Raw genomic sequence first — 25,132 nt, 5'->3', positions numbered from 1 at the left:
AAGGCCAGTCTGGGTAGCATAGTGAGACCCTCATCTCAAAAAAAAAAAGCACACCTCAAGGCTTTGTAAATGCTGGGTGCTGTTATAAGCATATCGAAGCTCATCCCCAGGGCAGGATGTCTTCCTCACACAGGACTCTTTTCTTCTTGCATCCTCAGAAATGTAGTCATAGCCAGGAATGATAAGACATTTCATCCTAATTGGATGCCACACAACTAACTTTTTGTTTTTTTGGAGACAGAGTCTTGCTTTGTTGTCCAGGCTGGAGTGCAGTGGTGCGATCTCGGCTCACTGCAACCTCCACCTCCCAGGTTCAAGCAATTCTCGTGCCTCAGCCTCCGGAGTAGCTGGGATTACAGGCATGCACCACCCCACCTGGCTTTTTTTTTTTTTTTTTTTTTTTTTTTCAGTAGAGATGGGGTTTTACTATGTTGGCCAGGCTGGTCTTGAACTCCTGAACTTAGATGATCTGCCCGCCTCGGCCTCCCAAAGTGCTGGGATTACAGGCATGAGCCACTGTGCCCAGGCTTTCTTTCCATTTTTTTCACCATTTTTTTTTTCAAGGTGACTTACAACTAATTCAACATGAACAAAGAGAGGAAAGGTCATGAAAATCACACCCCTTCCCCTCCCCCTCCTCCAGGATTTTCCAATAGGTAAAAACTTTCAGCTCCTAAAAGCCCATGTGGAAAAAGAAAACAGATGGGCTCTGGGAAGTGCTGCAAAGCCCTGGGAAGGACTCTGAGTCCCCTCTGTCCTCTGAGGTCAGGCAGAGGGGTCAGGGAAGGAGACAGGTCTGCAGGGACCTGGAGCCAGAAGGGATGAGGTAGGGGCTAGGTGTGGAGCACCCAGTACATGAGAGGCACTGTGTCAGACTCTAAGGAAACAGAGCAGAAGCTAGCCCTCTGGCCCTCAAGGAGCTCTCAGGCTTGCCAGAAGCATTTGGATGGGACAGGGCAGGCTGTGGGTGAACTTGAGCCTCCTGCTCCCTCACCGTACACTGTGGAAGGGGTCTTGCTAGGGTCAAGTCTCAACTCCGGCCAGAGTAAATGTCTCCTATATGGGGAGGTGGAGTTTCTGTTGGGGATGAGGAACTGGAACTGGGCCCAATCTGGTGACTAGTCAGAGTGTACTGAGGTCCTATGCTCCAGGGACTTGCCTTCCAAGCTGACCTGGGACAAAAAGTAATGCTCCTTTTGTCCGCTAGGAGGAGCCAGTGTCCTTGAGTGGACTGCAGGGTGCGCACCCACCCCCGCCTTCCCCCGCCCCCGGCCCTAGGGACAGGGAGCATTCAGCAGGTGGGAATCAGCAGGTGGGAAGGGAGAATGGTCAGCGGGTCGCCCAGCCTCCCCGGAACACTTCCCCTTTGACCTGTGCTCTGGGCTCTGGCTCTTTCCTTCTCTGCCGTAATGGTGGTGGTGGGCAGTGGGACTCCAGCTCCACGGAAATACAGATTGTGCGTAAATCAAAAGCAAATCTTTACTTCACCTCACCAACCCAGAGTGTGGACAAACTGGGAGGCGCAGTTTGAATAAAGTCATTCTACTCATCTGAGCCTCCGTTTCTCATCTGTAAAGTGCAAGCTTTGTTTAGCCAGATGTTTTCTGAGGCATCATTATGGGGATTTTGAAGTCCAGTGATTCCTAGTGCTGCCCCTTCCCCTCTACCCTCAGCCTTTCCTGATTTCTGCAAGTGCACACCACCAGCCGGTCCCATTACAGAGTTTCCTGCCCCTACGTTCACCCCCAATGCAGGGACATTCCTCTGGCAGGTGTGAGAGGCAGAGTCCCTGGGAAACTAAGAGACCTCTGCCAAGATCCACACTCTTGGCATCACCTGGGCCTCTCTCTCCAGGGCATGTTTTATTTCCAAGCACAGACTGTGTTTCCAACTCAACCAGATCTCTCCACCCACACATCCCTTGGGTACTGCACCCCAATGTGCCCAAGGCTTAGCTCTCCACCCCAAGGCTTAGCTCTCCACCCCTACTCCAGGTTGCTGTCCATTTCAGAGGTGGCCCAGCACCCTCCCAATCCCCCAAGCCTGAAGTCTGGTTATAAACATCAACCCTTCTCTTCTCGCACTTTTTCTTTCCATATTCATGTAGCCAAAAAGTCCAGACAGGCTTACCTTGAATATGCCCACCTCTCCTCTCTCCTGCTGCCCCTGCCCTAGTTCAGGCCTTCATGGTTTCTTTCCGGAACCGGCTGGTCTCTCTGACTCCAGTCTGTCCTCTCTCCAATCTATCATCTATCTATGCTGCTGCCAGAGAGCTCTTTCTAAAGCACAAATCTGATTACGCACATCTCTGCTTTAAAATCTTGGCTGTAGCCTCGTGGCCTAAAGATAAATCCAAAGTCCTAATGAGGCTTCCAAGTCCATTCACGGTCTGACCCTTGCTTCCCAGTCCAAGCTCATTTCCCAGCACGCTCCTGGGCCCATCCACACCACACTGCTCCCCACCCTCTGATCTGCCTGTGTTCTTTCAGGGTTCTTGCCTTTGCAAACACTGCCCCCTCAGCCAAGAACTACGACACTGATTTTTGCTTGGTGAACTTGGACTTCTCCTTGAAGACTGAGCTCAAGGCTGTTCAGCCTTTCCCAAGTGTCCCAAGCAAGGTTTCCATCACCCCTCTTTATAATTTCTTTATAATCTGTCTGCCTCCTGCACTAAACTGTAAGCCCCTATTTAGCTCTGTACCTCCACATCTAACCAATGCTTGATGTGTGGTAGGGATTTCCTACATGTGCTGAATGAATGAATGAATGCATATGCATGAATGGCCTGGGAAATGGCACGCTCAATTGCACTCTTCCTTTTTTCTCTGTTGGAGCCCACTGAGCAAGGACAAGGGAAAATAGTAGGAGATGAGATGGAGGACATGGGTGGAGACAAGACCAAGCAGGGCTTTGGGAACCAAAAATATAGAGTTGGGATGATTTCTCTCTTACTGGATCTCAGGTACACAGATTTAATCAATCAATCAGACTCCTCAGAATGATATATTATCATCATCATCGTTGTTGTCATTGTCATCTATTTTTTGGTCCCTCTCACATACAGTGAGAATCCATAAACATTTATCTTACGTGAATCCTTCCATCCTCCCTATTTTTACTTACAGGAAAATTTGCGTTTCATTCTCAAAGCAATGAGAAGTCTTTGGAGGCTTTTAAGCAAGAGAGTGACGTGATCTGATTTTCATTTTATAAAGATTGCTCTGTCTGCTCCATGGAAAATGCATCGTAGAGGACAAAAGTGGAGCTGAGGGACCAGATAGAGGCTGCTGAAGTGCACGAATGAGGAATGGTGTTCGGTGGAGGAGTGGCGGGGGAGAGAGAGAAAAGTGGGAAGGTGAGCATAGGTACTGGAGGAAGAGAAGACCAGACTGGCTGGTGTATGAGATGTGAGAATCAAGAGGGGAAAAGGCCTCCACAGTGAAGGTTTCAGCTGTTCTGAATAGTAGTTTAGAGGCAGTCTTTGGTTGGAAAGGGAGCCGGGGAACTTGTCTAGAAGCTGGGTCTACACAGCAAGCATATCTTTCTTACTTAGACTATATTTGGGGAGGGGCAGTAAAGACTATTTATTTGGGGCAAATGAAGGAATGCTTAGAGAGGTAATGGGGGGGAGGGTTTGTCCCTCCAAGCCAATCCCCGCCCCCCACTTTTTTTTTCTGAGACCAAAAAAAAAACCTCCACCTCCCAGGTTTGATTCTCCTGCCTCAGACTCCCAAGTAAACTGGGATTACAGGTGGGCACCACCATGCCCGGTTAATTTTGGATTTTTAGTAGAGATGGGGTTTCACCATGTTGGCCAGGCTGGTCTCAAACTCCTGACCTCAAGTGATCCACCCACCTTGGCCTCCCAAAGTGCTGGAATTACAGGCGTGAGCCACTGCGCCCGGCCCAAGCCAATCCTTAACCCCACCACAGGCCACAGGGCCTTTGCATAGGAGGCTCTCGCCCCAAATCTGTGCAAACCAGCTCCTCTTTCGATCAAGGTCTCAGCTCAAAGATCATCTCAGATAAGCTCAAAGATCATCTCTGACATCCTGGCTGGAGAGAGGACATGACCTCCTGTCCCTCACCGTCACCCTCTACCACTCTCTTTCGCTTTCTTACAGCACTTATCAAAGCTTCGACGCAATTCTCTGGTGCAGCCACCTTCCAGAGCTTTTGGTGCACTTCTGAGGCTCCCCTCCACCTCTCCTGTTTCCAGGGCCTTGGTGAGTTTTGATGGACACAGAACCAAGAACCCAGCACCAAGGTCCAGGCCTTTATGAGGTGCTTGTGCAGGGGCTGCACACCCAGCTGCCAACCAAGTGAAGGGAGGGAGGAAAATGAACATCTAAGACCTCAAGCTGGAAGAAGTTTCAGTCCCAGAAGGTGCTAACTGGTTCCCCTGCCCCTCTTCCTACCCCCTCCCGCAGCTCGGCCAGCTGCTGGAGGGACGCTGCAGGGGAAGGAGGCAGGGTGATTAAGAGCTCTGGTTGTCAGGGCTGGGGCCAGGGGGCACGCCCCCTGGGTGACATTTTCTCGCATTGTGTCCTCAGAACAAAAACGAGTCTTATTTGAGGAGCTAGATGGGGGAGGGGGCCGGGGGGGCTGAAGCGACCGAGTGGAATCGTGGCTCCAGGGAACAGCGATTACTCATCAAAGGCCAGGGCAGCCCACGTCTTTGTGTGCCCTCCGCAGCCCGCCCGTGCCTGGCCACAGGCCCCCAGCCTTAGACTTCCCCCTGACAGCCCCCAAAGAGCAGGGCTGGGGTGGGGGAGAGCTGGGATCGTGTGTGGGCACAGAGCCCGGACAGGCGCGGTGGGGGCAGGGGTGACCAGGGCAGGCTTCCTGGAGGAGGGGAGCGTAGACATGCACTGGACAGAGGGGAGGCGCAAGGAAGAGAATTGCTGCGTGCTAAGGGGAGAAAAACGTGGGTCTCCGGAGACCAGGGGGTGAGTGCGGGGGGACGGGGAGGGGGCAGAACTTCTAAGGTGTCAACTCAGCCCCCGGATGGAGTGTCCTGGAGGGCTTGGGGGAAGGGGCCGCTTCCTGCTACAATGGCTATTTTGGGGCCTGAATCAAATCAAATCCGCCGCAGCCCCCAGAGCCCCCAGCAGCTGCGCAGAACAGCTGTCCGGCCGAGGGGGCTGAGCGGCTGGAATGGCGCTTCCTGCCCCCCACTGATCTCTGACCGCCCAGGGGTGTGGGTTGCAGGGGAAGAGGGAAGAGGATGTGAAAGGGCTTTGGGCTCAAGTCAGAAACCTGGGCTAAGATAGTGTGCTTTCCTCCTCCTGCGCTGTGCAACCGCGGGGCTGAGACTGGCGTGTTTATGCCAGTTCTGGGTCTTCCCTGCACCTTCATCCTCCATTCAGTCCCTACAAGGTATCTCCCCAGGCCCAGATAATCCCTATCTGAGCAGTCCTCCTGATCTTCCCCCCAGGAAGCCCTTCTAGTTTTCTCTTGATGGGAGGAGCCCTTTCCTCATCTGCCCCCTCCCAACCTCAAAGGTTGTTCCTAGACTGGTTCCCTGCGGGCACAGCAGCATCTCTCCCATCAGATCTGGATTTGGTTCTTCCTCTAGCTGAACTCCCAGCCATCCACTTGGTATTTATCCACAAGGCACCTGAGTGTCGACACAGAAGACAGGTAAGCTTCCCAGCAGGTGCCTGTTCAATCTCCTGATTGTGCTGAAGGGGCCTCATGCATGCCAGCTAAAAACCCATAGGTTGGCACGTAATAGAGTTGGGGGGAGCACTGAACTGCCTCCTCCAGGAAGCCTTCCTGGGACAGGCAAAAAGGAGAGGTCTCTTTCTTTTTGGTCCACCCTGGCTCAAGGCCAGCCAATGTCCACAAGAGTGACCAAAGCTGGGACATGCCCTGGGGCAGCCCTGTCCCTCAGGTCACTAGTCCATGACAGGGTCCCTCGTGCCCATCTTGTGCAGAAAGAACCCCATTGTCCAGGGGGCATAGCTGAGGGGTGAGTTCAGAGCCCAGAGATGTTGACCACAGGACTGGTCATCGGCCTTCTGACCACAGCAGGAGGGAGTCGGGGAACTGTGTGGTCTGTGGGGGCGAGGGTCAGGCACATACTATTGCACACACAGGGCCATAAACCCAGGCACTGCCCTCCTCATCCAGGCACACACTCCCCTGTGCTCCCCCCAGGATGGCCCCTCCCTTTCTTCTTCCGCATTCCTGCTGGCAGATGCTCCATTCTTTTCTTCCCCAAGCAAGCCAGGGAGATCTCCACCTTCCGGGGTGGGGGGGCTCCGGACATAGCAAAAGTGGGGGGAAGCAGGGATGTGCCACCTGTCCCTGGGGGCAAGGGCAGCCCCTGGAGCCCCACCCACACTGGGATGAGAGCCCAGGGTGCTTTGATCTCCTGTGTGGTGCGCCTGTTGTGGACGCTGCCAAGATGAACAGAGATGCACATACAGGTCTTTTGGCCAGGTCTGCAATTCCTGAGCTTGTTTCCAGATCAGAGCCCTCATCTTCCTTCAGAGACCTCTTCACTAATGGACCGCCCTCCTCTTTCCTCACTGAATCCCTCCCCTCATTGAACCCCTCTCCTCTCCCATCCCTATCTCTATGAGTCATCCCATCTCTGCGAGAGTGGTGTCCTTTCCTTCTAATTCCCATGGGCCCCAGAAGATCTGGTCTACAACACAGACCCCATGGGTAGTGGCTGAGACAGGTTGCACTGGTTTGCTTGTGCCCAACCCCGCCAAGACACGACCACCACCACCACCCCCTCCCCACATGCAGGCCTAGCCTGGGAAGGCCCATCTGGACTCAGGAAGTCCTGCCATTTCAGCAGTTTGAGGTTCCTGGCCCAGCAGGGCCCCCAGGCTCCAAGTAGACCAGGGACTGGTAAGAAGTGAATGGCAAGTGGAGACTAGTAACCAGACTCCGAGTTGGACTTGATTTTGGCCCTGAATCTGTCTGAGGTGGAGTCCTATGATCTAGCCTTCTTTTTTTTTTTTTTTTTTTTTTTTTGAGACAGAGTCTTGTTCTGTTGCCCAGGTTGAAGTACAGTGGCACATGGCATGATCTCGGCTCACTGCAACCTCCACCCCTAGGGTTCTAGCAATTCTCCAACCTCAGCCTCCCAAGTAGCTGGGATTACAGGTGCCCATCACCACACCTGGCTACTTTTTTTGTATTTGTAGTAGAAACGGGGTTTCGCTATGTTAGCCAGGTTCGTCTCAAACTCTTGACCTCAGGTGATCCACCCGCCTCGGCCTCCCAAAGTGCTGGGATTACAGGTGTGAGCCACTGCACTGGCCGACCTAGCCTTCCTGTAGGATCATTCACACACATCACTGTTTCCCTCATAAGCATCCCAAAGCAGGAGGAGGCCCATTCCCCCTTCCACCCTCTCCCAGCCCAGGAATAGCTCGCCCCAGAGTGACCTGGCTCTGGTGATCAGGAACTCACTGGGTCTGTCCAGTCTCAATTCTGCCTGCAGTGGAGAAGACCCCACCCTAAGTGAACGCAGGGACTGTGGGGTCCACGTGGGATTCAGGGAGGGTGGGAGAGTGAGACCCAAAGAGAGCCAGAGATAAAGACAGAAAGCCAGAGAGGTCAGCAATGGAGAGACAGGGGATGGAGGGATGGAGGGATGGAGGGATGGAGGGATGGAGGGATGGAGGGATGGAGGAAGGGAGGAAGGGAGGGAGGGAAGGAGAGAGGGAGAGAGAAAAAGAGAAAAGCGGAGGGAAGAGAGGAAGGTGGGGGAGGGGAGGGAGAGAGAGAGAGGAGACATAGTGAAGAAATGCTGAGCCAAGATGAGAGGAAGGAAGCTATTGGCCCTCCTCCCTCCCTCCCCCCATCCCTGCAGCCATGCCAGGCAAAACTCCAGACACAAATGCATCCCAATGGGCGTCTGGCAGGGAGGCTCCAACTGCTCTGAGGTTCTGAGGTTCCGCTGAGCTCACCTGGCCAAGTGTGTCAAAACTCCCACCAGCATCACCCCTGCACCACCTAGAAGCACTCTGAGCCCCACTCTGAAGATAATTCTGGGAATCAAAAAGAAGGCGAAACCTGCCCAAGTCCCCCAAGAGGGTCTCAGGTCCCTCCCCAGTCCCCTGCATTGCTGGAAACCCTTTCCCCTAAAACAGAGCTACACGAACTGCCAGGAGGCCAGGCCTGTTGGCAGAATCAGAGATGACCCCCTCTCCCACCTTCCGCTTTGCCATGCCAGTGACTGCTGACTGTCTCTTTCTTGTTGCTAATCGCTCGGCCCCGTCTAATTGGTAATTAGCTTTGCGAGCCCAGCCTGTGTTTGGCTAATTGCTGTTTGTCTCACCCTCATCTCCGGCAGCAGAGTGGTGCCAACACAGCCGCCTGGGCTCTATCCGGGCTGCTGGCATCCGTGCCAGGTTCTGTAGAGGTTTCTGCAGCCCCACCCTATTCTCTTCCAGGGATTTTGTGGGGTACAGCCTCCTTCAGCAGTAATGTCAGCCCTGAGGGTGGTCCCTGACAGTCCTTCTGGGCGGTTGCAGCCTGGGGCCCCTGCTTTCATGCATAGTCCACGCCCAGTTATAGAAAAAAGACGGCCATGAGTGAGCTACAGTCCCTGCTAAGGAGTGGAGTCTGGGGGGACTCCAGGGAGGAGGAGGTATCTGCACCGGACCTTAAGGATGTCTAGGATTTAACCATCAGAGAAGGCAGAAAGGACTTTTCAGGCAAATGGAACTGGAGGTGGTTGGCCCAGTGTGACTGAAGGGTCTGGAAAGGAGCCTGGAAAGGTAGGTAGGGCTGAGTTTGATTCTCCAAGCAGTGGGAACCATGGAAGGTTTTTGAGCTGGGGAAAGGTATGATCGGCTCTGCCCAGGGGGGATCATGCTGGAGGCCATGGTGAGGATGATGATTGGTGAGGGGAGAAACCAGGCCAGGGTGAACCCTCAGGAGGCTGCTGCTTTTGGGGTGGAGGCAGAGAGGAGGACGAGGTGCGGGGGGAGAATTGTTTTAGAAGGACCCACAGGATTTGGTGATGGATTGGAAGCAGGAGACATCCCCAGGGACGATGTGCCAAGGCTGCGATGATAGACTTCCAAGGACAACAAGGATCCTCCCCTCCCCACTAGCCCTGTTGGGAGAAGGGCAGGTGGCATTTCACCTGTTTTCCATGACTCATAGAGTAGCTTGGGACCCCTTTTTGAGAACTAAGTCTCCTGGTCTCTTTAGGAGCCTCTTAAGGAGTTGATCAAGAATTGGCACTGGCTGGGCCCTTACCATGGGCTGGTAACCAAGCACCAGCTCCTCAGAACTTCCTAGGAGAAAGCCACTATTATTATCTTCAGTTTTCACATGGGGAAACTGAGACTAGGGGAGATTAAGCCATCTGCCCAAAGCCATACAGCTAGTAAATAGCGGAGGTTGGATGCGCTCAAGTCTCACTTCTCAGCCAGAACTTTAAACATAACTTTGCAGTACCTCTCAACCTCCTGTGACAACTATGCTCGGCTTGGGTTTGTTTTATTGATTGATTTATTTTCATCAAAATGGCACCAACCAGCTTGTCCCCTCTACCTGGAATCCCTTTCCTTTTCAACTCTGTCCAAATCCAACCTGTCCTTTTAAGCCCAGGGCAAAGCCTACCTCCTTGAGGAAGTCATCCTGGATTTTATAAGCCCCTCTCTACATGCTGGAGGTAACCTCTTGGGCATACTTGATTTTGAGTCTTGTGGCAGGACTTTCTCTACTCTTTGCCCTCTCCTGGAGCCTCCTATAGAGGGGAGACCCACCCTGCAGGAGGCCACACATGTGTTGTCCACATTGCCCTAGACTGCTCCGGAATGGGTCTTGTCCTCACTGAACAGCAAGTGTCCTGAACCCCCTAGTCATCTTTGGGTCATACCCACTGCCACGTCACCTGGCACTGCACACAGGGTAATGTCTGCCCTGTGTTTATGTTCTGAGCGATGCTTACCTGTCCATCTGGAGGAGGCTCCTCTCACTTGCCATGCTGGACTCAAGTGGCTCCTGGCTGTCCCCAAAATTCAGGTTCACCCACCACGGCAGGGAGCTTTGGCTCTGTCCAGGATCACCAGAAGCCTGAGCTGCTAGCTCAAAGAATGGCCCAGAGCAGGAATTTCCCAAAGTGTTGGGGGCCTCATGGAATGATTACTTTGAAATGGACCACACGTGGTTAGATGAGCAAGTCTTTGTGCTTTTATCAAAACCATCAGTGACATCTTGTGTTTTCCTTTCAGAGCCTTTATTTCCTCTAGCAGTGTTGGCCTCATGCCCCAGAATAAAAATGCACTAGCACTTTCCACCCAGCCTGGAGGGGGCTTTAGTGGAAGCTGGTGCAGCTGCAGTAAAGGGGTGGGTGGGCATTGTCCTTTGCCTCCAAGCAGGCCCCAGACTAAAGCAATCTAGGAATCAGAGGTTGGAGACCCCACTAAGGAAGGAACCTGGGAGAAGATTTAGCACAGAATTTTCAGCTGTGTTTGGGAGACCTGTGGGATCCTTACAGGTGCCTCAGGGGTTGTTGAAGGGCAAAAGATGGGCATTATTATTACTATTTCGAGACAGGGTCTTGCTCTGTTGCCCAGGCTGGAGTGCAGTGGTGCAAACACGGCTTACTGCAACCTCAACCTCCTGGCCTTGAGTGATCCTCCCACCTCAGCTTCCCCGAGTAGCTGAGACCACAGCGCGTACCACCACACCTGGCTCTTTTTAAAAATTTTTGTAGAGATGGGGTCTTGCCACATTGCCCAGGCTGGTCTTAAATTCCTAGGCTCGGCCGGGCTCAGTGGCTCACGCCTGTAATCCCAGTACTTTGGGAGGTCAAGGCGGGAGGATCACGAGGTCAGGAGATCAAGACCATCCTGGCTAACACGGTAAAACCCCGTCTCTACTGAAAATATGAAAAATTTAGCCGGGCGTGGTGGCATGCACCTGTAGTCCCAGTTACTCAAGAGGCTGAGGCAGGAGAATGGTGTGAACCCGGGAGGTGGAGCTTGCAGTGAGCCGAGATTGCGCCACTGCACTCCAGCCTGGGCGACAGAGCGAGACTCCGTCTCAAAAAAAAAAAAAAAAAAAAAAATTCCTGGGCTCAAGCCATCCTCCCACCTCGGCGTCCCACAGTGCTGGGATTACAGGCATGAACCACCACACCCGGCCAAGGTGGGGCATTATTTATCTTTGTGTTCCCCATGAGCATTCTGCCATTCCTGGTTTGCATAGTCATTGGAGACATGGGCTCTGCAATGAATCTTCCTGGATTCAACCCAGAAGCTCTGTCCCTTACTGCATGTGTAACTGTGGGCAGCTTACCGAATGTCCTTGTGTCTCATTTTCCCATCTGCAAATATCCGGAGGATGATAATTATCATGCTGTTTCAAGGTGGGTCGTGATGGTTGGGAAATCCATGGTACCATGCTTGGTCTTCAGCAGGACTTTACACAAAGAGCCTATATTATTTTAACTATATGTTTTCAGTTTTTTTCCCCCTTCTCTAGCCTATCTGCCAGATTGATGAACAACCTGACCCAATGCAGGCAAATGCAGAGGATGTCCCATAACTGTCCCACTTCCTGGGAACCCTTCTTTGTGGCCAGCCAGGGCTCAGTGCAGAGAGACAGAGAAGACCCAGGTGTCCCCTGGCCCAATGCTTCCGGGAGGCGTCTCGGCCTTCCCACCTCTGAGAACATTCAGGCCTTTGAGATGTGGCCCCTGCCTGCCCCAGTCCCCCTGGCCCGACAATGGGGGCTTCAGAGGAGACTGGATGGCAGGACACAGCCCCTTCTGTGAAGCAGAGTCGACCGCCAAGCTGGTGAGTCTGAGAAGGCATTCCTCATGGGGCAGAGAAGGATGAAGGGAGGAGGCTGTGCATTGGCCCCTTGGCCCAGCCCTGACCCGAGGAGCCATTGCCACTGGGGCTTGGACAAAGGTCCCCTCTTCCTGCTCTCTGTCCTTTCGGTGCCCACCCGGGGGATGGTGCCAACAAGGGTCTGTCCCAGGGCCATGAAGGAAGGCATGAGGCTTGGATGATGTGAGGGATTTCCTCGAGTGCTGCTGGGTGAGTGGAGAGGTGGGCAGGCAGCCAACCAGGAGAGAGCATCTGTTGGAGCTTGTGGGGGCTGCAGGCTCAGGGACCCTTGCCTCTTTCCCTATGCCCTCCGTCCTCAGCCCACTGAGCCAGCTCTTGAATAATATCTCCAGCAATCTCAAAATTATCTTCTCCCCTTCAGGAGGTCTTCGTGGATTTATCAGGGAGAAGCATGGCTGAGTAAAGGAATTCTGGCACCATGTGACAACCATCTTCCTCATCAAGACTGGTGTCCTGGGATGTGGCTATCCCTGATCTTCCGGCAGAATGAGGAGAAAAGTCTGAACCAGGCAGTTCAGCTTCCCCCAGTAGCACTCCTCTCAGGCCATGGAGAATAATAACAGCTAACATTAACTGAGCTTTTGCTAGGGGCCAGAACTTTACGTGCATTATCTCATTTAATCCTTGTGCTAAGAGGTAAGTACCATTGCTATTGCCAATACAGGAAACAGAAGCTTAGTGTGGTTAAGTGACTTGCTCAATGGCTGGAAGAGGTGAAGTAACCCACCTCAAGGTTGTTCAGGTAGTTAGCAGTACAGCCAGGATTTGAACCCAAGCAGTCTAAACCCCGACATTCATTTCACCAAAAACAGCAACCGGAGAATAGAATCCTGATCCCTGCAACAGGTCAACTGAGCCAGGACCAATTCATTGCTTGATTCCTACAAAGGATTCTTGCTGATGAAGGTAACAAGGAAGATAGAAACAGGAGACTGGTAATAGTGAAGAAGGTGTTGATGAACAGGTGACTAGGAAGTTCCCACCTAGGAGTCATTGAGTTGTTCATTCATTAATGCATCATCCATCTCAGGAGCTCTGCTGAGTGGCCATAGAATGTAAAGAACATGAGCTCTGGAGCCTGCCAGACTGAATTCAAATTCCAGTTCTGCCATGATTTCCTGTGTGACCTTGGGCACGTTGCTTCACTTCTCTGAGCCTCAGACTTCTCACCAATAAAATGAAGATAACAAATCATCTATCTTATAGGGCTGCTGTGAGAATGCATGTTATAATGCATAGGAAGTGGTTTGTATGGTGCCTAGTACAGAATGAACACTCAATGAATATTAGCTGTTATTATTATTATTACTTATACTTCTGTCCAGGTGCTGGGCTAAGGTACTAGAGTTACACAGACGAATGGGACTGCCTCTTTGATTGAAGAGATTAGTGGAAGAGATAGAGATAGACAGACACAATGTAATAGGTGCCGGGAGTGGGGCCTGTACAAATAGCCGTTGGAACACTTACTGTGCCTGAAGGACTAAGGAGGGCGTCCCGGAGGAGGTGACCTTATCTGAGACTTGAAGGATAAATAGGAACCTATTAAACAGATAGGAAAAGAAGAGATAAAGCCGGCTGGGCACAGTGGCTCACGCCTGTAATCCCAGCACTTTGGGAGGCCGAGGTGGGCGGATCACGAGGTCAGAAGTTCGAGACCAGCCTGGCCAACATAGTGAAACCCTGTCTCTACTAAAAATACAAAACTTAACTGGGCGTGGTGGCGGGCGCCTGTAGTCCCAGCTACTTGGGAGGCTGAGGCAGGAGAATTGCTTGAACCCAGGAATCGGAGGTTGCAGTGAGCCAAGATCGTGACACTGCACTCCAGCCCGGGTGACACAGCAAGATTGTGTCTCAAAAAAAAAAAAAAAAAGAGAGAGAGAGAGATAAAGCCATTCCAGCTAAGGGAACAACGAATGCAAAATGCTCTAGTGCGCAGGAGGTATCCTTAAGGGAGCAGTATGGGTTTTGGCAGCCAGGAGGTGCTAGGTCTGGTTCTAGCGTTGGGTGTTGGGTGGAGATAGTGGCAGGAGTAAGGCTCTGTACCTTGGCGGGGCCTCCATGCTCTTCTAAGGAATCTGCATTTTGTCTTATAGACAGTTGGGAAGCGTTTTGGGTAAAGGCAAAGTGTGAATTACATATAAGACACTCTCAGCTAACCAGAACTTGAGAATTTAGATTGGCTCCCTCTGGGCCTGGGAGAAACAGACCCAGCCATCCCCCACAGGATATAAATCCCAAGAAGCCAGAATCTCGTCCTAAGAAGAAAGCGGGGGCAGGCAGGGTGAGCACCAGGGCCCTTCACTGCTCTAGCCTGACCAAAACCCTTGGAGACACAGATCTGGAGTCTTGCCCATGACAGTGCGGGGCTCTGCAGCAGTGATTCTCAAACTTCAGCCCGCACTGGAATCCCCTGGGGACCTTGTTAAAAGGCAGATTCTGATTCAGCAGTCTGGGGCGGGGCCTAGGAATGTGCATTTCCAACAAGCCAAGCCCTCCCTTCCTCACCATGCCGGTGCCGCTGATCCAGGAACCACACTTTGAGTGGTAAAGATCTAGAACCGTGATCTGCCATCCTGGCAGTGCATTCAAGTCGCCTAGGGGAGGTTTTGAAAAGAAAAAGAAGGATGCCAGGGCCTCACCCCAGACCAATTAAATCAGAATCTTTAGGGGTGGGGCCTGGGCATCCATAGCTTTGAAAGCTCCCAAGTGACTCTGATGCATGGGCAGGATGTGAAAGGAGAACACTGCAGAATGTGCTCGTTCAGGCTGGGGCAGGGGGCTCAGAACTCCCTTCCCAGCGGATGATCTAGAAATAGAATGCAGTGCACACAAAGTCCCAGCCCATGCCCTGTGAACAGCATTCCTGGTAACCCCAGGAGGGCAACCAAGGGGTATCCATATCAGGAAGGGAAAGGGGCAGGAAGGGCAGCCTCCTCTCAACTCTGTCCCCACCAGCCTCTTGGAAGTGGCTTTGTCCAGTGTCTGAGCCACTAGGCTAAATATAGCCCGGGCTGGGGGCTGAATTCAGGCTATTGAAGCCTCTTGATTGCCCCAGCCCAGCCTCAGAATGCAGAGAGAGGCTGGGGAAGGGGAGGCTGGGAGAGAAGGGAGAAGGGGTGAGGAGTTGGGGAAGAGGCAGGAGGTAGTTTGCTTGGCCAGTTGGAATGGGAAATCTGAACAAGTTTATTTTTTAAAATGAGGGTGCAATGTCAGGGGAAAAGAGAGAGATATTCCTTACCTAGTGCTGAACTATGTCCCCTCAAAATTTATGTGAAAGTTCTAACCCACAGTGGGACAGTATTTGGAGACAGGGCCTGTAAGGAGGTCATTAAAGTTACATGGGGTCATTAGGGTGGGACCCTGATGCCACAGGATTAGTGCCTTTATAAGAGGAAAAGACACTAGAGCATTCTCTCCCAGCACCTCCCAGCTCCTCTTGCCCCCACATCCCCATTCTCCCTGCCCACTTCCACCTCTTAGCACATGTACCAAGGAAGGGCCTTGTGGGGACATAGCAAGAAGGCAGCCAGGAAGGGAGCCCTCACCAGACACTGAATGGGCCGGAACCTTGGTCTTGGACTTCCAATTTCCAGAACTGTGAGAAAATCTATTTCTGGTTTTTGTTATTGTTGTTGTTTGTTGCTTTTTTTTGAGACGGAGTCTCACTCTGCCACCCAGGCTGGAGTGCAGTGGCGTAATCTTGGCTCACTGCAACCTCCACCTCCTGGGTTCAAGAGATTCTCCTGTCTCAGCCTCCCGAGTAACTGGGAGTAGCTGGGATTACAGGCATGTAGCACCATGCCTGGCTAGTTTTTGTATTTTTAGTAGAGACAGGATTTTGGCATATTGCCCAGGCTGGTCTCAAACTCTTGACCTCAGGTGATCTACCCACCTCGGCCTCCCAAAGTGCTGGGATTACAGGCGTGAGCCACCGCACCGGGCCCAATTTCTGTTGTTTAAGCCACCTAGTCAGTGGTGTTTTGGTGTGGCAGCCTGAGTCAACACACCTTGTAAGCAGAATCTGCCCATCCCTTATCCTTTTATCCATGTCTCCCAGACCCAACGTCCCTTCCAGAAACTTCTTCAAAGGGGAGATCCTGTGATGGTTTTATGTATCAACTTGACTGGGTCACAGGGTGCCCAGATATTTAGTTAAACATTATTTTTGGTGTATCCGTGAGGGTGTTTCTGGGTGACATTGACATTTGTGTCATGTCTGTAGACTGATTAAAGCAGATTGCCGTCCCCAGTGTGGGTGGGCCCCATGCAGTCCATCAGAGACCCGAATGAAACAAACACGGATAAGGAAGAAGTCACTCTTCTACCAGAATGCTTGAACTAGGACATTGGTCCTACTGTCCTTTGATTGGAACCTACACCACCAGTGCTCTTGGTTCAGGCCTTTGGGCTTAGACTGGAACTATACCACCAACCTGCTTTGGCCTTCAGTTTGTAGACAGCAGGTCATGGGAATTCTCAGCCTTTATAATCACGTGAGCCAATTTCTTAGAATAAATTTCTGTATTATGTGTGAGTGTGTGTGTGTTTATATCTATCTGTTTTCCTTCCTTCCTTCCTTCCTTCCTTCCTTCCTTCCTCCTTCCTTCTTTCCTTCCTTTCTTCTTTCTTCATTTATTCTCCTTCCTTCCTTCCCTCCTTCCATCTTTTCTCCTTTCTTCCTTCCTTCCTTCTCCTTCCTTCATTTATTCCCCTTCCTTCCTTCCTCCTTTCTTCTTTCCTTCCTTTCTTCTTCCTTCATTTATTCTCCTTCCTTCCTCCCTCCCTCCCTGCCTCCCTCCCTCCCTCCCTCCCTTCCTCCCTTCCTTCCTTCCTTCCTTCCTCCCTCCCTCCCTTCCTTCCTTCCTCTCTCTCTTTCTTTCTTCTGTTGGTTCTGTTTCTCTGAAGAACACGTGCTAACGCACCTTCACTTCCCTAAGTGTTGCTCATCCTAGTCTCCCACCCAGTGCCCATGAGGAAGTTCTTGCAACTTAATCACCACCCCTACAGCTGCAACTAGACATGTGCATGAGAAGAATGGTGCCCGAACCCCCAACCCACAAAAACACATCTCTTAAGAGAGGCATGGGATGGGGACAGGGGACACAGCAGAGAATGGGCCAGCCTCACCCTTGGCCTCTTGCACACCCACCCCTCTCATACAATGTTATTCAGGCAGACAGGTACCCTGGGAGCACACACGGCATCGCCTACAGACACCTGGCATCCCTGGCACACAGTGTGCTGTGGCACCAAACCCACCCCCAGGAAGGCAGGCTCTGTGGCTCGTCCCCACCCAGCCTGCTGAGTGTTTAAGTGGTGAGTTTGCACAGCAGCAAGGCCAGAGGCACATTAAGGATTCACTTCCTGGCTGCAGCCAGCCTAGCTCAGCCTTCCTGTTAGAGGATTCTGCGGGCAGCCTCCATCCAGAGACACAGCTCTGCAAAACCACAGACCCCCTCCCAGGCCTGGGCCCCCACCCACCCAGCAAGCCCCCTCTGGCGCCCAGGCGGGAGCTGTTCCTGCACTTCTGCTGAGGCCCTTCCAGATGTCTTTGAGCAGCAGGCCAGAGCCTCGAGGGGTCTCAGGTTAGGGGGAGATGGGGCAGAGCTGTCTCATTCTGCTGTCTCAGCTCCCACCCGGCACTGATGGTTAACAAGTCTGAAGGCCTAATTGGTTTGATTACCTTATGGTGGGAGTAGGGGGTGTGGCAGACCCTACCCTACGCAGTCCTCAGTCCAGATTTGGTGGTTTTGGGGAAAAGGCTCATGACTTCCAGAGCCCCCACCCTGGGAAAGACAGTCCCTACCCCTTAGGGGCCCTAAGCTGATGCAGGAGACACAGCCCCTGCCCTCAGAACCCTGATCTGATGAGGAAGCGTGGACGCCCTGGAGATGGGCGAAATGAAGACAGAGAGGGTCGGCTGGGCGGGCACAGGTGCAGCAGGGGCGTGGGTGGGAGATGCCAGGGAGAAGAGGGTGTGGTGACAGGACCAGAGCTGGCATCACTGCAGGTTTCTCTGAGGAGTTACCAGGAGAGCCCCCAAGGGCAGGAGCTGTGTCTCGTGCCTCACAGAAAGCAGGGGCCCTCTGCCTTCCTCGCTCCATGTCCTACTGCAGGTATGGGGCCCTGGGAACTCATGGGCGGCTCCTCCCCTAGCTGCCCCTAACTGACAGAGGGGCTTCCAGGCCCCCTCAGGGCCCAGACCAGTCCAGCCTGTCTCCAAGCAGCAGCCCCTTTGACTGGGCTCTGGGTGTTGCCCCCATCACCTCGCTTCTGCTTCTCTCACGTTTGCCCCACAGCCTCAAGTAAACCAGAAAATCAGCCTGGGGTGGGGGATGAGAGGTGGGTAGTCAGAGTGCTGAGGAGAGGGGAGCCATTAGGGAGCTGAGCTGCTGTAGGACTAGGAGGATTCTAATCGATGGGCTCATGTTATATTTATCAGCCACAGTACTTAGGTGCTGCCCTAAGCAGGACTAATGGCCTCCCCATTGGAGACGCCATTACAGGAAGTGTGTCGGGGGGAGGGGTGCTGAGAGGAGATGGACACCTGGCAGGGTCTGCTTCTCCTGGCAACTCCTCACACCCCCAGCCCCTGACACAGGGGCCTCAGTCCTGCAGGCTGCGGGGATTGGGTGAGGCTGCCATGGAGTGTGCACCATACTCTTCGCCTCTTCCCCACGGTCTGACTGGGAGAAGTCACCCAGAGACCTTAGCCAGAAAGTCACACCAGTCACCCCTGCCCTTCCTGCTTCCCCTGACTGAAGCCACACCCTTTCCACCCTCTACTGCCCGATGACAGCAATGTGGGCCAACCAAGTGGCTCACCCTTTCCTGGGGTGGAGCCAGTAGCGGTTGCCATGGTGATCTTTCAGGGTGGTGGGTGGAGGGGGGGTCTGGATTCTTCCTGTAAGAGCCTTAATTGCTCATTTATTTAGGGCAATTAGTCCCTGGCGATCCTCCCTTCCTTGACCCTGGCAATGGCTATTCTCAGCTCACAAAACATTCCACCAAGATGGGGTGTGGGGGCTGGTCCAGAATGAATGGGGCGGGAGGGGAGGAGGCAGGGTGTTGGGACAGAAACTCCCAAAGTCTGAGAACCCACATTTAGAGGATGACCTGGTCACACCGCTCCGTGTCCTGTCACTGGCCCCTGCTCCCAGCATCCTCTTGGCCTCTCTGGCCGCCCATTCAGCCCTGGGGGTGGACCCGCCCCTCCACACTCCCAACCTTGGTGGCCTCCAGACAGCTGTACTCCCCACCCATAGCAGCCCCCAGTTGTGGTTGGCTCCCGCCATAGCTCTGTCTCTCTTCCTCATAGGCAGCTGCTCCAAGAGCCACAGCTCTCAGGGTAGCCCTTCCTGTCCTGCCAGGTCCCAGCTTGTCCCAGCAGGTGGCCATAGGATCCCCTCATCCCGAGCCCCTGCTCTGCCCTCCAGCACACTGCTGCCCCAGCATCTTAGTCCAGACTACTAGAACTGTGCCTCTGGAAGGCTTTCACTGCACAGATGGAGGAAACTGAGGTCCAGGGAAAGGAAGCCAGTCCAGGGGTCCTCCATGAGTTGGAGGCAGAGCCAGGACTAGAACTCGGAGCCTTGCTTCCCTGTCTAGGGCTCATGGCACCACAGTGACCTCTCCTTTTTTAGACCACCCCTGCCAATGGCCCGTGTCTGTTGTCTCTGTCTTCGGCCCATCCTGATGATGGAGCCTCCTGGAGGCCCGTCCACGGCAGCTCCTCAGCGATGCTCTGGCTCAGACTCTGGTCCTTTGGCTCCTCCAGGCCACAGACACCTTTCCCCTGCCTTCTCCCTCCCCTACTGTGCTGTCCTCTGGGCCCTGCACTCTCCCTGTCTCAGGAAGCTCTTCACCTCCATGGGGGAGGGGCCCCTGGGACAGAGGAATCCCATTTAAAGCCCTTCCTCTGGCAATACCTGGGGAACTTCCAGTTCATCTGCATCACCCAAGGGCCTCTTGGTCTAAAGCTGATGCAAGCAATGGGGGCCTTGGGGCTCAGACCCCTTTGGCTTTTTTTCCCCCTTTCGGGTTTAGAACCTTTTTTTGTTGTTGGTTTTTGAGACAGGATCTTGTTCTGTCGCCCAGGCTGGAGTGCAGTGGTGCTGGCCCTGCTCCCAGCATCCTCTTGGCCTCTCTGGCCAGTGACCGAGGCTCACTGCAGCCTTGGTCCCTCAGACTCAAGCGATCCTCCCACCTCGGCCTCCCAAAGTGCTGGGATTACAGGTATGTGCCACTGTGCCCAGCCTGGAACCATTTTTGTAGGGCAAGCCACGTGAGTGGCTGGAACTCCTTGTGAAGAAGGATCACCCTCTAAACCGGCGACTTAGCCAGCTCCCCTTCCTTCTCCTCTGTACCCATCTCATGCCTTCTTCACCTCCACCCGTGCCTGCTGCACCAGCCTCCTTCCCTTCAAGTGTTCCTTCCTGTGGCCCTGGAAAAGCCCTTCATGGGGACAGTGAGGGGTGGGGGGCAGTGCTCAGGGGTTTGGGGACAGAGGATCAGGGGAGGCTGCCTGGACTCAGCCTTGGTGTCTCCTTGGCTCTGGGACAAAGAAAGCCATGTCGGGAGTGACCTCACCCTTTGGGCATCCTCTGTTGGACAAAAGGCCAATTGTTCCCCACACTGGAAGCAGGAGGCGGAGGATGACACTCCAGTCCTCGGACCCTCTTTGGAGCCCCTGCACTCTTGCCCAGGGCGGCTCAGCATGGGGTGGGCAGGCAGCGCAGTGAGCCAGGCCTGACCCAATTTGGATGGCAAGAGAAAGGCTTGAAAAACCTGTTAAGAAGTCCCTCCGAGGGTCTAACCTCAATCCGGGGACGTGAAGGCTCACTGCTCTGAAGCTAGAGGTAGATCCTCTGCTTTCTGCTCTTCCGTTTTTCCATCTTTGGCCTCCATTTAGGAGGAAGCTTTTCTTTTATTTCCTGAGAGAGCAGTAGTTTTCAATTTTTTTTTCAAAAGTATTGAGACCCTTCAAATAAAATTTTCCCAGAAGCCCGATCAGTAAAGCAGATGAAGGTGGAACTACTTTGGCTGAGGTGGTGGGGATGGTGGGGTAGGGGGCAGAGACCTCCTCAAGCCCCTTTCCTCATCCCTCATCTTGCCCCATTGGGGCTCTTACTTTAGATTTTCTTCTGGGGGTAACTAAGCTTCAACTCTCTTTGCCCCCCTGCTCCATCCTCCTGTATCACCCTGCCCACAGAGGTTCCATACTCTTACCTCTCCCTGAAAATGAACTTCACCTCCCACTGCACACACATCCTTTTCTCAACCATGTCTGTCTGTACTTTCATAATCTTTCTTCTCCAGGAAGTCCTCCCTGACCTCTACTTTATGTCACTCCCCCTAGCTCCCTAAGCTGACTTCTGTCAAGGCCTTCCTTATGTGGGGCCTTCTTAAGGCTCTTGTTCCTCTTAGAAGCTCCTTGAGGAGAGGGACCTTGTCTTTTCATCCTAGAATCCCTGCTTCCTGGCTCACAGCAGGGCCTTGTGGAAGGGAAGGCATGAATGGCCCAGAGGGAAGCACTCAGTTTGGGGTTGGGTGAGGCCTTGTGTGTGCTTGGCCAGGCAAACACTCTAGACTGTCAAAGTTGTGCCCACCCCCAGCATCCAGACAGCCCAGCGCAGACACTTCACCTCCCCATCAAGAGCCACCACCCTCTCTCAACTGCAAGCCCCCATATGGGGTGGAATGGGGCATGGGGAGGATGGAGGAGAGGACTGCCCTCCAGATGTTGTTGGAAATCCAACACGTCCCCTCCACCCTCCCTCTCCCACTTCCCGCTCCATTTCTCCTAAATATTTACTGATTTTTATTTACATTCTTTGCCCGAGGTGCCCAGCCCCTGTCAGGTCCCATTTGCATGCTCTTGTTCCCTCCTGCCAGCTCCACTCCTCATCCCTCAAATCCGGAGCCAGGAGTTGTGTGTGGTTGGGTGTTGGGGGTGGTGAAACCTGCGGGCTGGTAGCTCTGGGAAGGGTTGGGCAGGGGGGTGTGGGGAGGGGTAGGTCAGCAACAGGGGCAGCTTGCCTGCAGACTACCCCCCTGCCCCCAATCTGGGATCACTTTAGCCACCCCGCTTTGTTTCACAGGGACTCCTGGAAGGGACTGATGGATACCAGATGCCAGCAGCACCATCACCCAGGGATGACTCTGAAGGTGGGGAGGAGGGAGAGCAGGGACAGACATAACAGGCGGTGAGACAGTTCTGTTCCTGGCCTGTTGGGTGGCTGCTTGGGAGCTGCCCACCCACTCTGGATCTCCATTCCCACACTCACCAAGGAGCCTGGAAACATGATTTTCCACTCCATTCCCAGGCTCCCAGCCCCACTTCCTCCTCTACCCTTCTTAGTTATTGAACCAATTTTTGTTGGACACCTACTGTGTGTCAGTCCCTGTCTTTTGTGCTGACATGTCAGCAAAACGACAGACAATTATTCTTGCTCTGTGGAACTTGCTTTCTCTTGGGAGAGAGTAAATAAATCATGGGGGATGTTAGAAAGTTATAAGTTCCATGAGGAGGGGAAAAAAGCAAGGCGAAAGAAGTCAGGAGGGCCCAGAATGGGGCTAGGGAAGGGGTGCAGTTTTACATAACAGCGTCAGAAGGCAAGACTTGAGCAGAGCTTCGCAGGAGGGGAGAGAGTGAGAGTGGAGCTGGGTAGGGAAGGAGGTTCCAGGCAGAGGAACAGCCTAAGAAGCACACGATGCACTGTGGACCAGGAAGAAGGCCAGCACGGCTTCAGCAGTGGGAGTGGCAGTGAGGGGCATAGGAGAGGAGAGCAGCGAGGAAGGTCTGTGGTTTTTCTGAGTGGAATGAGAGCCTCTGCAGGGTTCTGAGCAGACAGTGACACAACCAGACCTGTTAATGTAACAGGGTGATTCCTGCCTCCCTTGCAATGCCCCCTCCACTCTGGTCACACTGCCTTTCCTTATCTTGCTGTCTCCTGCTTCTCATCTATTACCCTGGGATGTGGTCCTCTCTCCCTATGATTCTCTGCCTGGACTAGCTCCCTCCCAGGTAGCCTGTGGCTTCTATAAAGCTCATCTTCTCCTGGAAGCCCTCCAGGATTGCTCAGAGGAATCTGACTGGCTCTGCCTGGACAGTAGATATCCTTTTCTTTCTCTCTTCCTTACCAGGGGAGGATGCTAAAAAGGGAGATGGTGATGCCTCCCTGGGGCCACTCAAGAACCAGGGGAGGGTGAGTCATTTTCTAGAGGTGCCTCCGCAAATAGCCAATATCCTGCCTCTCATAAGCCTTTCTCCTGAGTTTTTCATGGACACTTCTGTCTTCCCTTTCCTTCCTCTTCATCCTTCTCCTTCCCACCAGAGGCACCTTCCCTCCACCCTGTAAGCATGTAAGCAAGGGACTGAAGCCAGCCACTTCTCTTCTCTGGGGTGTGCCTGGGGAGGACCATCTCAAATGTTAAGAGGTAGCAAGGACTGGACTCCCAAAACCCAAAGACCAGACCCCTGCAAGAGCACAGCAGCAGTGGAACTGTGGCGGGATTCACCACTCTAACTGGCACCCTCCTCCTCACCCTCCACACCCAGTCTCTGGGGGGCTGCTTGCTATGGAGCAAACTCTGTTTTCAAATAGTGACCAATTGCTAGCCCAAGCACAGAGCTGGTGGCATCCTCTTCCAGTAGGGCACAAACTGTGGCTTCCCCAGCTAGCCTCGGGGACTTAACCATCTTCCCTTCCTGGGGAGCCAAAGGCTCTGAGCTCCTGGTCCTGGCTTGGTTAAGGCTTTGCTCACTTATTCAGGCCCCACTCAAACAACTATTTATTGAGCACCTACTATGTGCCAGCACTGGGCTAGGCTGGCTCTTGCCCTCATGGAGCCTGCAGTTTAGTGGGGAGCAGACATCAATCAAATAGCCACCCAAATGCAGTCAGGATAACAGCTGTGGTCAGTGCAAAGAAAACGAAGAACATGATGCCCTAAGAGTATGTACGGGGGATTTGACCGGCGAGGGAAGCTGGGGGCCTTCTCTAACAAGGTAATGTCTGAGTTGAAACCCAAGGGATGGAAGAACAGCCCAGGCAGAGGAAACAGTATTTGCAAAGGCCCAGTGGCAGGAGGGAGCATATACAATGTGCTGGGAGAAGGCAGACAAGGCTGGAGTGCAGAGACAGGAATGAGAGGTGGATGCAGACTGACAACACAAGGCCTTCTAGATCATGTTTAAACCCTTGATCCAAGAACAGAGGAAGCCTCTTTGCATTTTGGAGTTGTGTTGGGTGTGGAAGGGGTGACATGATCATCTCAAGTTGGCTGCAGATCGGGGGTAATGAGAGCGGAGGTGGGAATCCTGTTAGGAGGCGGTGGCAGTGGTCCAGGAGAGAGCTGATGCTGGCTTGAACTAGCAGTTGGCAGGGGATTAGATAAGGGTGGTGTCAAGAATGACGGTTGGATTCCTGCCTGCAGCGTTTCTCACCTGTAAAGAGGAAAGAGACAGCTCGACTTTCTCCTGGCGATAAATGAATTAACGGAGACAAAAATTCTGTCAGGCAGGCATTGGTGTGAGCTGTGAGAGTAGCACCGCTTGCTCTCCCCAGGCAGGTAGTTGTCTCTTGGTTCTACCCCACATCCTTCAGGCTACCCATACCCATACATAACCTGATGATAAAACCTTGTACTGAAAACCGCAGTGAGCATGATTTAGATTAGACTGCTGCCAACAGGGCTGGAGGAAGCTGTTGGTGGAACCAGGGCCAGGGGATGAAAGAGCAGACAGAATCCAGGTGGAAGGCCACATGCCTGGAGCACGGGAGAAAGGCTATAAACACCTCACAGAACAGTTCAGGATCTGCTGAAGCTGGCAGTGGCCTGGGAATTAAGAGAGCCGAGGTGGAGGGAGCTTCAAAGGAGATTCCATACTCTGAACCTGCAAAGGTGATGCTCTTCAAAAACCTCAACCTGGGCCTGGTGCAGCGGCTCATGCCTGTAATCCCAGCACTTTGGGAGGCCAAGGCAGGCAGATCACAAGGTCAAGAGTTCGAGACCAGCCTGGCCAATATGGTGAAGCCTTGTCTCTAATTAAAAAATAAAAAAAAAATACGAAAATTAGCCCTGCATGGTGGCACACGCCTGTAGTCCCAGCTACTCTGGAGGCTGAGGCAGGAGAATGGCTTGAACCTGGGAGGCGGAGGTTGCAGTGAGCTGAGATCGCACCACTGCACTCCAGGCTGGGTGACAGAATGAGACTCCATCTAAAATAAAAAAAAAAAACGAACCTCCACCTCTTACAGCTCACCTCCTGGAGCCCCTGGTTGATG

General features: G+C 53.2%; 2 protein-coding genes across 4 annotated transcripts in view; both read right to left on the bottom strand.

The window, feature by feature from the left end:
• The window catches only part of PHB1 (prohibitin 1), a 444,080-nt gene that overhangs the window by 25,260 nt on the left and 393,688 nt on the right, over window positions 1-25,132 (bottom strand). The window lies entirely within an intron of this gene.
• The window catches only part of SNF8 (SNF8 subunit of ESCRT-II), a 576,904-nt gene that overhangs the window by 489,025 nt on the left and 62,747 nt on the right, over window positions 1-25,132 (bottom strand). The window contains exon 1 of one of the 3 annotated variants that reach the window (XM_050765706.1): window positions 21,017-21,020. The exons of 1 other annotated variant lie outside the window; for it this stretch is intronic. The gene's annotated coding sequence lies outside the window, so the exon portion shown is untranslated. Of the gene's footprint in view, window positions 1-11,697; window positions 11,702-21,016; window positions 21,021-25,132 lie in introns of those variants that run through there. One more of the 3 variants, XM_050765707.1, reaches the window with a different exon arrangement.

The sequence above is a fragment of the Macaca thibetana genome, chromosome 16 (assembly GCF_024542745.1).
Source record: "Macaca thibetana thibetana isolate TM-01 chromosome 16, ASM2454274v1, whole genome shotgun sequence".
NCBI classification, from domain to species: domain Eukaryota; kingdom Metazoa; phylum Chordata; class Mammalia; order Primates; family Cercopithecidae; genus Macaca; species Macaca thibetana.
The sequence above is the reverse complement of the archived record's forward strand: the minus strand, read 5'-3'. Positions and strand labels throughout refer to the sequence as shown.